Source organism: Piliocolobus tephrosceles, chromosome 12 (assembly GCF_002776525.5).
Source record: "Piliocolobus tephrosceles isolate RC106 chromosome 12, ASM277652v3, whole genome shotgun sequence".
In the NCBI taxonomy this organism is placed as follows: domain Eukaryota; kingdom Metazoa; phylum Chordata; class Mammalia; order Primates; family Cercopithecidae; genus Piliocolobus; species Piliocolobus tephrosceles.
Window position 1 is genome coordinate 81,455,709 of NC_045445.1, and position 15,841 is coordinate 81,471,549.

At 41.1% G+C, this 15,841-nt stretch overlaps 1 non-coding gene and 1 pseudogene across 1 annotated transcript; both read left to right on the plus strand.

The window, feature by feature from the left end:
- Positions 1 to 9,137: 9,137 nt before the first annotated feature.
- LOC111536134 lies at positions 9,138 to 9,301 on the plus strand. Its single transcript, XR_002729656.1, has one exon. It is a non-coding gene; the product is annotated as a U1 spliceosomal RNA (small nuclear RNA).
- A 2,729-nt stretch (positions 9,302 to 12,030) lies between these two features.
- LOC111536133 lies at positions 12,031 to 13,204 on the plus strand (annotated as a pseudogene).
- The last annotated feature ends 2,637 nt before the right edge of the window (positions 13,205 to 15,841 follow it).

The following is a 15,841-nucleotide window of genomic DNA, read 5'->3' on the forward strand; positions in this document are numbered from 1 at the left end:
TTTTTTGAAGGGGATGATACCATATATTCTTATTATGATATAAGACAGTATATAGCAAAGGATTAATTGGACAGCATAAATGAATGCTATATAAATTCATATCCTCTTTCAGTTCCTGTCATCTCTCTTTCTTCCCCTTCATTCACCTTATTTTTCCTCACCTCCCACTCTTCAATTCACTGTGATCTGGTTTCTTTTCTGCCATTGTTGTGAAGTTACTTGAGGTAAAAGATATGGGGCTACAGGGCCACATGTTATCATGTTATGCTTTGCTTTTTTTTTTTTTTTTTTTTTTTGAGACAGGGTCTCGCTCTGTCACCCAGGCTGGAGTACAGTGGCGTGATTCTTGTGTCTCAGCCTCCTGAGTAGCTGGGATTACAGGCGCGTGCCATCATACCTGGCTAATTTTTGTATTTTTAGTAGAGATGGAGTTTCACCACATTGGCCAGTCTAGTCTCAAACTTCTGACCTCAAGTGATCTTTCTGCCTCGGCCTCCCAAAGTGCTGGGATTACAGGCGTGAGCCACTGTGCCCGCCCGCTTTGCTGTTTTTAACTAGGCCCATCTTATCCATTCTCATGGCTTCAGCTGCTTATTATACACTGACTTCATACAAATGTATGTTCAATCCAGACCTCTTTTCTGAGCTTCAGGCCCCGGGTAGCCATCTGCCTATTTTCATGCTCCATAGTCATCACAAATTCACTATTTCCCATACTGAGCTACTTCCTTCCTCACCCTCTCGGCCTAAGTCCGTTCCTCCTCTTGTGTTTCTTATGTCAGTGAATGGCACAACTATCAACCCAGTTTCCCAAGTCTAAAACCTTCACACCATCCTCTCTCTACTTTACCACCAAATCCTTTCAGGTTTATTTGCTTAATATTCATTGAATCCATATACTTCACCTTTTTCCTAATGCCACTACCCTGGTCCACGTCACCATCATCTCAGACTTGAACTATTGCAACTGTCTCCTAATTCATCTACCTGCCCCTACTCTTATTTTACCCTCAAATCATGTCCCACACTATGGCCAGAGAATATATTCTAAAACAAAAACCCTTCAGTGACTTCCCAGTCCCCTTAAGAGAAAATTCAAAATTCTTTAAGTGTTACAAGGCCCTGCATCTGGCTCCTGCATCAGCTTCATTTATCACCACTCCTAATCTCACACTCTGTACCTCAGCAATTCTAAATTCCATATTCAATTATCGGTATATGCCATGCTGTCTTTCTCTTGAATCCAAGCCCTCACACATGCTACCCCAATGTCTGGTTGGTCCACTTTTAGTGATGCTATGACTGAGCAGTGAGTACAGATTGTGGACAGCTTAATCTTTCTATATTAAAATTCCTTATTGTCTTTCTCATCTACCCTCATTGTTGGAAAGGCATCTTCATTGTCTCAGCATCCACTGATGATCATTATCTGAATTATTAGTTTCATAAGGGGATTCCAAATGGCGATTTTTCTAGTTCTTTCATTTCTTCTACACTATCTTTTTTCTTTTTTTTTTTTTTTTTTTTTTTTTTTTTTTTTGAGTCAGGGTCTTGCTCCGTCACCCAAGCTGGAGTGCAGTGGCACAATCATGGCTCATTGTAACTTCGAACTCCTGGGCTCAAGCGACCCTCCTTCCTCAGCCTCCCAAAGTCCTGGTATTACAGGTGTGAGCCATCTTGCCCAGCTTCTTTTATGACTATTAACTGAAATTCTTCTGTAAATAATTTTCCCTTACCAACTAGGTCTTGTTGGTATCCTAAAATAACCATTTGTACATGATGAGTAGAATAAATGTTTAATTCTTTTGTGAATTTTTCTTTGTGCATAATTTTTTTGTGTATTTTTTAAAGTTTAAGTATTTAAATTAGCGATTTGAAGCTCTGGACAATTTCGTCAGAGAAACCATTTATAAGTGGTGGTTATGTTTCCAGAATAGCAGAAAAAAGCTTGCTTAATCCACAGGGTCAATAAAATATTATACATAGCAATAACAAATAGAAAATATTTTTGTAACATTAGTTATGAAACAAAAGAAAACAGTTTTTAAAGTTTAACTTGAGTACCAGTACTTGAGAGAAAAGCAATCTTAAATTAGAAGAAGAAGAAGTAGATGTATACTTATGGTGATGTGAAGGGATCTGCTGAGTACTTTCAAGGACTTTTAGAGTTTGATGGCATTGGTTCTGGTTTGTTTTTTTTTTTAGACAGAGACAGAGTCTCACTCTGTTGCCCAGGCTGGAGTGCAATGGCACAATCTCAGCTCACTGCAACCTCTGCCTCCCGAATTCAAGCAATTCCCCTGCTTTAGCCTCCCAAGTAGCTAGGATTACAGGCACTCACCACCACGCCTGGCTAATTTTTGTTTTTTTTTTTTGAGGCTGAGTCTCGCTCTGTTGCCCAGGGTAGAATGCAGTGGCATGATCTCGGCTCACTGCAAGCTCTGCCTCCCAGGTTCATGCCATTCTCCTGCCTCAGCCTCCCGAGTAGCTGGGACTACAGGCACCTACCACCACGCCTGGCTAATTTTTTGTATTTTTAGTAGAGATGGGGTTTCACCATGTTAGCCAGGATGGTCTTGAACTCCTGACTTCAGGTGATCTGCCTGCCTCGGCCTCCCAAAGTGTTGAGATTATAGGCATGAGCCACCTCACCCGGCTGGCATTGGTTCTTTTTTTCTTTTTCTTTTTTTTTTTTTTTTTGAGACAGAGTCTCGCTCTGTCACCCAGGCTGGAGTGCAGTGGCGCAATCTTGGCTCACTGCAACCTCTACCTCCTGGGATTCACGCCATTCTCCTGTCTCCGCCTCCCAAGTAGCTGGGACTATAGGCGCTTGGCACTACGCCCAGCTAATATTTTGTATTCTTTAGTAGAGATGGGGTTTCACTGTGTTAGCCAGGATGGTCTCGATCTCCTGACCTCGTAATCCGCCTACCTCGGCCTCCCAAAGTGCTGGGATTATAGGCGTGAGCCACCGCGCCGGACCGCATTGGTTCTTATGTTTAATTTCACTACAGATTTAAGCTATTTCCATTTATTTATTTTTTCCCTTTGAGATAGGGTCTTGCTCTGTTGCCCAGGCTGGAGTGCAGTGGCATAATCATAGCTCACTGCAGCCTTGAACTCCCAGTCTCAAGTGATTATCCTGACCCAGCCTCCCAAGTAGCTAGGACTACAGGCACATGCCACTGCTCCTGGTTAATTACTTTTTTTTTTTTTTTTTTTTTTTTTTGGGGCCAAGGCCTCCCTCTGTTGCCCAGGCTGGCCTTGGATTCCTGGGCTCTAACGATTCTTTTGTCTTGGTCTCCCAAAGTGTTGGTATTATAGGCATGAGCTACCATGCCCGGCCTTAAGTTTCTTTCTCTTTCTCTCTCTCTTTTAGACAAGGTCTCTCTCTGTCATCCAGGCTGGAGTGCAATAGCATGATCATAGCTCACTGATACCTTGAACTCCTGGGCTCAAGGGATCCTCCTGCCCCAGCCTCCCAAGTAGCTGGAACTACAGGTACACTTCATGATGCCTAGCTAATTGTTTTTTAATTTAATTTAATTTTATTTTATTTTATTTTATTTTTTGTAGAAATGGGAAGGTCTCGCTATGTTGCCAGGACTGGTCTTGAACTCCTGGCTTCAAGAGATCCTCCTGCCTCAGCCTCCCCAAGTGCTGCTATTACAGGCATGAGCCACCACGCCCAGCCATTCTCTCTTAATTGAGAGCAGTCTATGCCTCGCATTTTGTTTGTCAAGCCATTGACTTATTGCAGAAAGTGAATCAGTGATCCTGTAGAATATCCCACATTTTAGATTTGTTTGTTTTCTTTTTTATGCTGTCATTTACTTTATTCCTCTATATCCCATATTTTTCTATAATGGAAGTTAGCTTTAGAAGCTTGATGATATTCAGGTTCAACTTTCTTCATTTGGTCAATAATATTTAACAGGGGTAACTGTGTATTTTACTTTGAATCACATCTGGAGGCACACATCCATTCCATTTTTAATAAATGAGTAACATCTTGATTCCTTCATTATTTTATTTAACTTATTATTATTAGTTTTAGAGATGTGGTCTTGCTCTGTCACCAGGCTGAAGTGCAGTAGCATGATCATAGCTCACTGTAGTCTTGAACTCTTGGCTCAAGTGATCCTCCCGACTTAGCCTCTTGAATAGCTAGGACTACAAGCATGCACCACCCTGCCTGGCTGATGATGATGATGACGATGATGATAATTATTATTATTATTATTTTGAGACAGAGTCTCCCTCTGTCACCCCGGCTGGAGTGCAGTGCCAACCTCTGCCTCCCAAGTTCAAGTGAGTCTCCTGCCTTAGCCACCTGAGTAGCTGGGATTACAGGTGTGTGCCACCATGCCTGGCTATTTTTTTTTATTTTTTATTTTTTACTTTTAGGAGAGACGAGGTTTCACCATGTTGGCCAGGCTGGTCTCAATCTTTTAGCCTCAAGTGATCTGCCCACCTCGGCTTCCCAAAGTGCTGGGATTATAGGTGTGAGTCACTGCGCCCAGCCCTGGCTAATTTTTAAATTTTATTTATTTATTTATTTATTTTTCTGTGGAGACAGGATCTCTATATGTTGCCCAGGCTGGTCTTAAACTCTTGGGCTCAAGTGATCCTCCCACCTCAGACTCCCAAAGTATTGGGATTATAGGCATGAGCAACCATGCCCTGCCTAACTCCTTCATTACGTTTCCCATCAACTTTTCATCTAATAGTTTAATCTGTTGATGACCATTGGTGGAATTAATCATTTTACTAGTAGTTTCAAAATAGTGATTCCCTAATTTTGTTTTCTACATTAATTAGTTGGAATTCTTCTGAAAGTAAGCTTTCCCTCATCAACTAGGACTACTGTGTTACTCCTACAGGGAAGGCAGAATACATGATTAATTCTTTCCTTAATTACCAATTTTCAGAGTAAAGAGTTGGTGCTCTACTTACTTTCAATGACATCCAATGAGTTGTATATGTTTGTTCTTTCCCTGTCATTATTAACCACTCTTTAAAAAATGTCTATCACCATAATATGTACATCTATGTATCCATAAAAATTAAAAATTTTAAATAATTTTTATGTACATCTATTTATGTATCCATAAAAATTAAAAATTAAAAAATATATTCAATGGGTTTTAATTGACTGCATTCACTATTCTTGTTAATGCTCAATTTTTACCATCTTTTGCCAATGTGTTGCCTCCTGTATGTTCCTGACATGACTCATTAGTGTTCCATAGCTTGCTTGATTCCTGGCACAGGGCTTATATATTTCCTGCCTCAGACTTGCTATTTCTCCAAGGAGTCCTAGTTGATTTATATTTTCTTTTTTTAAAAAACAGCTTTATTAAAGTTTAATTTACATAGCATAAAATTCACCTATTTTAAATATACAATTCAAAACTTTTTAGTAAATTTATAGTTGTGCAACTATGTCCACAATCCAGTTTTAAAACATTTCCATCAAACTAAAAGATCTCCTATATACTTTTGCAGTCAATCCTGCTTCATGTCTGTAGCCCCAGGTAACCACTAATATGCTGTCTGTAGATTTGCCTTTTCTAGATATTTTATGTAAATGAAATCATATGCTATATAGCCTTTTGCTTTCACTTAGCACTAGGTGTTTTTAAAATTTGAAATATACATGCCATAAAATTCATCCTTTTAGAATGCATAACACAGTGGTTTTTAATATATTCACAAGGTGGTACAACTATCACCACTATCTAATTCCAGAACATTTCCCTCACACCAAAAATAAACCCTATATCCATTAGTGTGCACTTTCCATTTCCCCCTGCCCTCAGCCCCTGGCAGCCATTAATCTACTTACTGCCTCTATGAATTTGCACACTCTGGATTTCTTACATAAATGGAATCATATAACATGTGGTCTTTTGTGTCTGATTTCTTTCACTTAGCATAATGTTTTCAAGGCATTCATGTTATAGCATGTATCAGTACTTCACTCCTTTTTATGGGTGAATAATATTCCACTGTATGGATATATAACACTTATCCATTCATCAGTTGATGGACATTTTGGGTTGTTTCTGCTTTTTGGGTCATAGAGTAACTCTAATGTTTAGCCTTTTGAGGCACTGGCACATTGTTTTCCAAAGCACAGGCTTTTTACATTGGTTGTACCATTTTACGTTTCCACCAGTAGAGTATGAGGGTTTCAGTTTTCTCCACACCCTTGCCAACACTTACTTATTGTCCATCATTTTTATGATAGACATCCTAATGAGTGTAGCTACTTTGGAAAACAGTCTTGCAGTTCCTTAGAATGTTAAGCTTAGCGTTCTGATCCCCACTCCCTAATGATTGTAGCTTTCCTTTTTTTATCTTTTTTTTTTTTTTGCCCCATCCCCCTCCACCCCTCTGTTGTATTTTCTTTCTCCTCTCTTGTCGTCCTCTCCTTTCCTCTTGTCCCCTCCTCCCCTCCTGTCCTTCAGAGACAGGGTCTCATTCTGTTGCCCAGGCTGGAGTGCAGTGGTGTGATCATAGGTCACTGCAGCCTCAATCTCCTGGGCTCAAGTGATCCTCCCACCTCAGCCTCCCAAGTAGCTGGGACCACAGGCACATGTCCAGCTAATTTTTAATTTTTTTTTTTTGTAGAGACAGGGTCTCCCTATGTTGCCCAGGCTGGTCTTGAACTTCTCGCCTCATGCGATTTTCCTGCCTCAGCCTTCCAAAGTGCTGGAATTACAAGCATGAGCCACCGTACCCAGACTTTTGCTCAGTTAAAATACAAAAAATTGACCGGGTACGGTGGTTCATGCCTGTAATCCCAGCACTTTGGGAGGCCGAGGTGGGCGGATTACTTGAGGTCAGGAGTTGGAGACCAGCCTGGCCAACATGGTGAAACCCCCGTCTCTACTAAAAATACAAAAATTAGCCGGACTTCGTGGCACATGCCTGTAATCCCAGCTACTCGGGATGCTGAGGCAGAAGAATTGCTTGAGCCCAGGAGATAGAGGTTGCAGTGAGCTGAGATTGTGCCATTGCACTCCAGCCTGGCCAACAGAGCAAGACTCTGTCTCAAAAAATAAAATAAAATAAAATAATAATTTTTTTTCATTTCTAAGCCTGACTTTCTAGGTATCATATCTGGGTCAGGGTAACTTAGTGGTCAGTCAATAATTTGCTGGAGGTTGTCCTTAAACACCTTGGGCCAGTATGTCTTCTGCCCTTTGCTGACGAAGTTGTGTGTGATTTGGGAAACACATTCAAAATTTGGAGAGTTTACAAGTCTTCCGTGACTTTTACTTCCTGATAGGCCTTCTCATGTCCTGTGCCTGTGCAAGGGCTCACATTCAGCCAAGGAAATGTAAATAACTAGGCCCCTCTCTGATACCTTGAACTTCAGTGCAGCCTTGCACATGCACACAGCCTCCTAGACAATGAGGGCCTTGAAGGTGCTTATCAAGCCCCACTATTACTGTCCTGTTTTCTGGATCTCTCTGTAAACTTCTGGCAGATCTGCTATGCTGTTGCTTGCTCCAACCAATATTGTAACTTCAGGTAACTGTGATATTGGCTTCCCATGTTTGTATGAAATTGAGTTAGCTATTGTTTTAAACACCCCTGGGTATAGGATTTTTTTGGTGCTCATTCTTTATGAAGTAATTCCCCTCCAGCATCTAAATTGTTATTTTTTATGGCTTGCCTTGACTTTTCTTGTAAAATCAGCTCCAAGGGACCTAGTGGGAGCAGGGGAGATGGAGGCAGCCCCGTAGTCTCCCACTGTTCTTAGCCAAAGGTTCCACAGGTTTTCTTAAATGCTTCTTGATTTGTTTAATTTTTGTCTATTTCCAGAGTCCTGAAATTATTGTTTTTGACAATTTTTCCAGTTTTATCATTGTTTTAAGGAAGAGAGGATTTGCTGAGTTCCTCTGCCATTCCAGAAGTCCTGCCTAATTTATGTTTTTTTGTTTTTGTTTTTGTTTTTTTGAGACGGAGTCTCACTCTGTCACCAGGCTGGAGTGCGGTAGCACAATCTCAGCTCACTGCAAGCTCCGCTTCCCGGGTTCAAGTGATTCTCCTGCCTCAGCATCCCGAGTAGCTGAGATTACAGGTGCATGCCACCACACCCAGCTAATTTTTGTATTTTTAGTAGAGATGGGGTTTCACCATGTTGACCAGGATGGTCTTGATCTCTTGACCTCGTGATCTGCCTGCCTTGGCCTTCCAAAGTGCTGGGATTACAGATGAGAGCCACCACACCCGGCCACTAATTTATGTTTTAAAAGATCATTCTTAAGTGTTCTTACTACAAAAAAAAGTATGGGATGTAATGCATATGTTACTTATTAGCTCAATTTAGCCATTCCACAATGTGTACATCTTTCAAAATATCATATTGTATACCATAAATATCTATACTTTTTATTTGCCAACTTTTAAAAAAGAACATTCTGTTAGGAGTGGAGGATGGAAGGGAAGCTGGTGACCAGAAGTATATAATTTTACTCAGCAGTACTTTGTAAGCAGGAATGGAGAATATAAATAGTTTGGTTGATTTGTGGGTGAGAATTGACATAATAGGTGTGGTGGAAAATCAAGGGGATAGGAGAATAGAGAGTGCTTGTTACTTTTATTGAAGTCCCACTGTCCATAGACTCTTTCCTAAGTAGACAAGGAAGTGCAGTCCAAAAGTACGTGATGGCAATGGATTTTAGGGACTCAGGGGGAAAGGGTGGGAAGGGGGTGAGGGATAAAAGACTACAAATATGGTGCAGGGTATACTGCTCGGGTGATGGGTGCACCAAAATCTCACAAATCACCACTAAAGAACTTACTCACGTAACCAAACACCACCTGTTCCCCAAAAACCTGTGGAAATAAAAATCTTTTTTAAAATAAAAGAATTCCAGTCCCCTCCCCCCAAAAACAACAACAACAACAACAACAACAACAACAACAACACCCAAAAGTACGTGATGGCTTTGGAAAATAGGTAAGAGGGTTAATGAATTAAAGGCCTTGAGTCAGTTGAAGGGTAAATTCAGGGAGTATAAGGTTTAGGAGAGGTAGAATAACAAGTAGTTCTGAGAGTGGATCCTCTGTGTTTGGTTTTGGAAGTAGAGCCATTCCAAGTGTTACTCCAGAAACAAATAATTGATACCTGGCAGGGGAGATACCATGATCACAAAGGTGGTTTTCTCAGGGTAAGGCCCATCCATTGCATTCTGGGTGTGCTGGCCCTTGCGATTTCCCCAAATACAGGAAACTCGACTGCATAATGTGTGGTAGTGAGAGACTGAGTTTGTGCTTTCCCCTGAAAAAAAAAAAAAAAAAAAAAAAAGAAATGGATGATTGAAATGGAATTGAGATTAAGAAATTAGAACAGGGTATGTCAAGGATCCATGAGGTCTGGGTGTTAGATCATCAAGGGGGATAATGAAGGCTTTCAGGATGAGAAAAGGAAAACAGTTGGTACTGAAGTCCTCAGTGAATGCTGGGGGGAGAATTTGAGATTTTCATTTAACATTGAGAGAGTCATAAAATTGAGTATTATGAACTTTGAAGAAAGAGGTTATTGAGGTAAGATGGTAAAATAATACCTTGGGGATCCAGTGAAGAAGATACAAGAAGATGATAACCTGATCTTGACTTATGGGGAGATATGAGCAAAGGAAAATGAACAGCCTCAGCTGGGCATGATTGTGTGCACCTGTAATTCCAGCTACTCGGGAGGCTGAAGTGGGAGGACCACTGAAGCCCCAGGAGTTCAAGGCCAGCCTGGGCAACATAGAGCAGGACCACTGTCTCTCTAAAAAAGAGAGAGAGAGAGAGAGAGAGAAAACAGCCTCAAATGAAGAGCTTGGCCAGGGAGGAAAAAACAGCACAGTTCATGGTTTGAGGTGACCAGAGTTCAGGTAAGGAGAGGTGATAGAGGCTGAATGGATGGGCATGACCAAAAGCTGGAAGGTTTTAGGGAATGGTGGCTAGTTTTGGCTCAAGCATAGGGTGTAATTAGTTGTATAAGAAAAAGATAATATTGGAATCTGTGTGGTTAGTTGGAATCCAGAACATAACTAGAGTCATTATTGTTAAAAATATTCTTCCCAGCCGGGTGCAGTGACTCATGCCTGTAATCCCAGCACTTTGGGAGGCCGAGGCGGGTGGATCATGAGGTCAAGAGATCGAGACCATCCTGGCTAACATGGTGAAACCCTGTCTCTACTAAAAATACAAAAAAGTAGCCGGGCGTGGTGGCGAGCGCCTGTACTCACAGCTATTTGGGAGGCTGAAGCAGGAGAATGGCATGAACCTGAGTGGTGGAGCTTGCAGTGAGCCGTGATAATGCCACTGCACTCCAGCCTGGGTGACAGAGTGAGACTCCATCTCAAAAAAAAAATATCTATATATAATATATAGCATATGTAATATATATTTATATATTATATACTATATATTTTTATATATATTATATATACATATAAAATATATACATAAAAATTTTAAATCTATATATTATATATTTTTTTCCTAGACAGTAAATTAAGGAAACTTTTTGAAATTGTTTTGTTTAGATCTCAGTGAAATTTGGGAACTGATATTGGTAGCTGGGAAGTAATTTGACAGCTTTGGAATACTGTGACTATGACAAACGTGAAATTGGTATGTGTGATAAGTTATTAATGCCACCACTAGAATTAAAGTTGACTATAGATCATAATTTTGGTAAGAATGCAGTTTAGTATCAAACAGATTTTTCCTTGGGCTGTGTCCAGTATATTGTGATGAATTTTTTGTCTATTTGTAATTAGAAAATTGGAGCTTAAAAAAATGTATTGATGCCGGGCATAGTGGTGTGTGCCTATAGTCCCAGTTACTCAGGAGACTGAGGCAGTAGGATGACTTGAGCCCAGGAATTCAAGGCTGCAGTGAGCTATGATTGTACCACTCCACTCCAGGCTGGGTGACAGAGTGAGAACTCATCTCTAAAAACATGTATTGACTTTTTGGAATGACCTTTTTATGTTCTTTTCCAGGACCATTTGCAATCCACAATATACAGAGGACTACTTGGGATCTGCTTTAGTGTGAGGGTTCCATCTTAATTACCCTAGCTATATTTGATATAATTTTATCGCTGTATAAATAAGATACATAGCTAGAAGCATGGAAGAGAAAATGTAAAGCAAAAATGAGAGTGAATCAGAGGTGTAGAGCTCCAGTTATGAAACCCTAAGAATATTAATTGCCATGATGATAAATCTGGCACATATTGAGTTCTGGCTACCATTTGTTTCAGGATAAAAGAACATTGGAATAGTTGGATACTGAGGTGCATAATTGCTGGCAATGGAGTGGAGGAGAGGAGCTGATCAGCCGGAAAGGAGCCTTATAGCTGTTTCTATACTAGTACTTTATATTTGATATTGGTTGACAACAGCAGAAAAATTATTTATCACCGTGCTGGGGACTTATTAAATTGATTTCTACTCTGAAATAATATTGAAGAATTTAATGGTTACTCTTAGAGATGTAATATTTCTTTATTTTTCATTCTAGCAGCCATCAGAAAAAAAAATCACAAAAAATATATTGCTTGTACAGTCCTCTGTCATTTGTGACCTGGGATATTGTGCTCTCGGGCTGCCAGAATTCCAGTTTATGAGGCAATCTGTGTCATTCTGGTTTAGCCAGGTGAGTAGTCCCCCGGCTCTGTAGAAAAGAACAAGAAAGAAAAAGAACAAAAAAAGGGGAATGTGGAAAAATATAGATATGAATCTTAGACCCTAGAGGACAAGTTAAGGCCTGGGTTACAAGCGGCAAAACAGAGAGGAGGCCCCGGGGGTTATGGACACAGTCAGTAGAGTGGTAGTCATGAATTATAAAAACGGAGAACTAGGAGAACTAAGCCTGTGTGGGTACCTGGCTTGAGTTCAAAAATGAAGAAGCTTACAGGAAGCAAGATTAAATAGAAAGAAAGTATGCTTTCAAGTTAAAATGAATAGAAGGCCAGGCACAGTGACTCACACCTGTAATCCTAGCACTCTGGGAGGCCAAGGTGAGAGGATTGCTTGAGGTCAGAAGTTCGAGACCAGCCTGGACAATATAATGAGACCCTGTTTCTAAAAAAAAAAAAAATTTAATTAGCTGGAAATGATGGTGCACTAATGTAGTCCCAGCAACCTGGAAGGCTGAGGCTGGAGGATTTGTTGAGCCCAGGAGTTTTAGGTTGCAGTGAGCTATGATGGCACCACTGCACTCCAGCCGGGGCAGTAGAGTGAAAATATCTATGAATATCTATCTGTGTCAAAACACAAAAAGTCACAAAAAACTAAACATACTAAAAATGGATAGAAGTTTAATTATAGGCCAGGCATGGTGGCTTGCGCCTATCATCCCTGCAATTTGGGAGACTGAGGTGGGAGGATCACTTGAGCCTAGGAGTTTGAGATCAGCCTGGGCAACGTAGTGAGACCTTGTCCCTGCAATAACTAACTAACTAAATAAATAAATAAAAATTGAATTATGATGACTTATCCTTTTCTAATGAAATATTGGCTATATAGAGATGCCAATCACATTTTAAAGGTTTCTTGGCCGCCTCCATGGCCGCCATCATGCCAGCCCCTCGGGTCTCCGCAAGGCCGGGTGATGCTCCAAAATGGGAGACAAGCCAATTTGGGAGCAGATTGGATCCAGCTTCATTCAACATTACTACCAGTTATTTGATAACGATAGAACCCAATTAGGTGCAATTTACGTTGATGCATCATGCCTTACATGAGAAGGACAACAGTTCCAGGGGAAAGCTGCCATTGTGGAGAAGTTATCTAGCCTTCCGTTCCAGAAAATCCAGCACAGCATCACAGTGCAGGACCATTAGCCCACGCCAGATGGCTGCATCATCAGCATGGCTGTGGGGTCAGCTTAAGGCGGATGAAGACCTCATCATGGGGTTCCACCAGATGTTCCTATTAAAGAACGTCAACGATGCTTTCACCAATGACATGTTCAGGCTTGCCCTGCACAACTTCGGTTGACCTCCTCTCAGCCAGGCACTCATACTGTTTCCTCATCCCTCCTCTTCCCAATACTATTCCCACTCTTCCAGATGCTCCAAATGTCATGCACAAATGAGCAGGGCTGCGGCGGGAGTGGGCTCAGTGCGCTGCTGCCACCAAGGTGTTGTGCATGATGTTTGGACACTAGACTAGTTGCTTCTGACGGGAGAAGTTTGTGTTGTACCAGCGCATACGTTGGAAAGACTTAAGTAATGCAAAAGGTTGTCCTTTTTTTTTTTTTTTTTTTTTTTTAAATCTGTGGAGAAGTTGCTCTAGTAACCCAAAGAAGGGAAGGAGAAAGCAGCTGCCTCACCGCCCAGACATTGATTCGTTCAGATGATACAATGAAACCACAAGAGTTTTATTAACAACAAAAAAAAGATTTCTTTAATATTTAATAGTTGAAAGAATGAATCCCGGCTCTCCTATGTACTAGCTGCCTGATCATGGAAATATTATTTACCTTCTCCAAACTTCAGTTTCTTCATCTATCAAGTGGATTGATACTTACTGTAAGAATTAAATGAAAAAAATAAACCACACAACACGATGCCTGGCACATACTTAGAGCTCAATAGTCACTATTATTAGGCAGTGGAAAGCAGAGTTAATGAGATGGAAGTTGAATCATGTGATGGGTTATTCTTCACAGATAGGTATGCAATTAATTATTTCTTGTCAAAGCAGCTTACAGCAGTTTAAGGGTCAGAGCTTCTTGGACATCAGGCTGCAATGAATGCAAATAAGGCTCATTTGAAGAAAGGTAGTTCCCTTTTGTTTCCTGAGTTTGTAAGAAATTAGATCTTCTGTATATTTTCTCTGATGGTTAATTTTAGATGTCAACTTGACTGGATTAAGGAACACCTAGAATCCTGGTAAAGTATTATTTTAAAGTGTGTCTGTGAGGGTGTTTCCGAAAGAGATGATTGTGTGAGTCTGAGTGGACTAGGTGGGGAAGATTTGCCCTTAGTGTGGGCAGGCATCATCCAATCTGTTAGGGACCTGTAGGAAACAAAAAATGAGAAAAAGGCAAATGTGTTGATTTATCTGCTGGAGCTGGGATACATTTGTCTCCTGCTTTGGGCAACAGAACTCTGGTCTCCCCGGTCTTTGGACTCCAGAACTTACACCAGTGCTCCCTGCCTAACCTTCGGTTCTCAGGCCTCTGGCCTCAGACTGAGAGTTACACGCCATTGGCTTCCCTGTTTCTGAGGCCTTCAGACTTGGACTGAGCCATGCTCTCAGCATCCCAGGGTCTCCAGCTTGCAGATGACCTGTTGTGGGATTTCTCAACCTCTATAATCATGTGTGCCAATTCCCCTAATAAATTCCCTCTCATATATCTATCTATATGTATCCTATTGGTTCTGTCTGTCTGGAGAACTCCGACTAATATACTTTCCTTCCAGAATAGTACTTTTAACATTAGCATTCTTTTTATTATTATTATTATTTTTTAGACGGAGTTTCACTTTTGTTACCCAGGCTGGAATGCAATGGTGCAATCTTGGCTCACTGCAACCTCTGCCTCCCGGGTTCAAGTGATTCTCCTGCCTCAGCCTCCAGAGCAGCTGGGATTACAGGCATGCGCCACCATGCCCGGCTAATTTTGTATTTTTAGTAGAGATGGAGTTTCTCCATGTTGGTCAGGCTGGTCTCAAACTCCTGACCTCAGGTGATCCACCTGCCTCGGCCTCCCAAAGTGCTGGGATTACAAGCGTGAGCCACCGTGCCCAGCCAACATTAGCATTCTTAGTATTTACCATTAGTATTTTTAATGTTTTTGTTTGACTCAAATCTTGAATTTTTTGGAAAATAGTAAAACGATGGACAGGTTAGGTAGACAGACCATGCTAGTTTAAAACAGAGAAGATGGTAAAGTATAAAAGATAGCTGGGCATGGCAGCATGCACCTGTAGTCCCAGCTACTCAGGAGGCTGGGGTGGGAGGATCACTTGAGACCAGTAGTTTGAGGCCAGCCTGGACAACATAGTGAGACCCTATCTCTAAGAAAAAAAAGTTTCCTCCTTAATCAGTTCAGATCACCTTTTGGATATAAGTCATTAGGTTATTTGTCTGGGTAGAGTAAAGCAGGCTGCCGGGAGTTGAAGCGTCACAGGGAGACTAAAGAAGAGGTACGAAAGAGGCTCTTTAGATGGCTTATTAAAGTTAAGGAGGAGGAGTTAGGCCTCTCAGTCTAGATAGCAAGGAAAGCGATGGACTGGTGTTTTGTTTGTTTGTTTGAGACAGAGTCTTGCTCTGTTGCCCAGGCTAGAGTGCAGTGGCGCCATCTTGGCTCACTGCAACCTCCACCTCCCAGGTTCATGCTATTCTCCTGCCTCAGCCTCCTGAGTAGCTGGGACTACAGGTGTCCACCACCATGCCCAGCTAGTTTTTTGTATTTTTAGTAGAGATGGGGTTTCACCGTGCTAGCCAGGATGGTCTCAATCTCCTGACCTCGTGATCTGCCCGCCTCGGCCTCCCAAAGTGCTGGGATTACAGGTGTAAGCCACTGCTTCCGGCCGTACCCTTTATTTTTTAGAGAAGTTTTAGATTAACAGCAAAATTGAGCAGAAAGTATAGAGAGTTCCCATATACTTCCTGTCCACACATGCACAATCTCTTTTACTATCAACATCCCACACCACAGTGGTATATTTGTCACAATCAATGAGCCATCATTACCACCCAAGGTCTACAGTTTACATTAGGGTTCACTCTTGGTATTATACATTCTATGGGTTTCAACAAGTGTTTTTTTTTTTTTTTTTTTTTTTTTTTTTTTTTTTTTTTTTTTT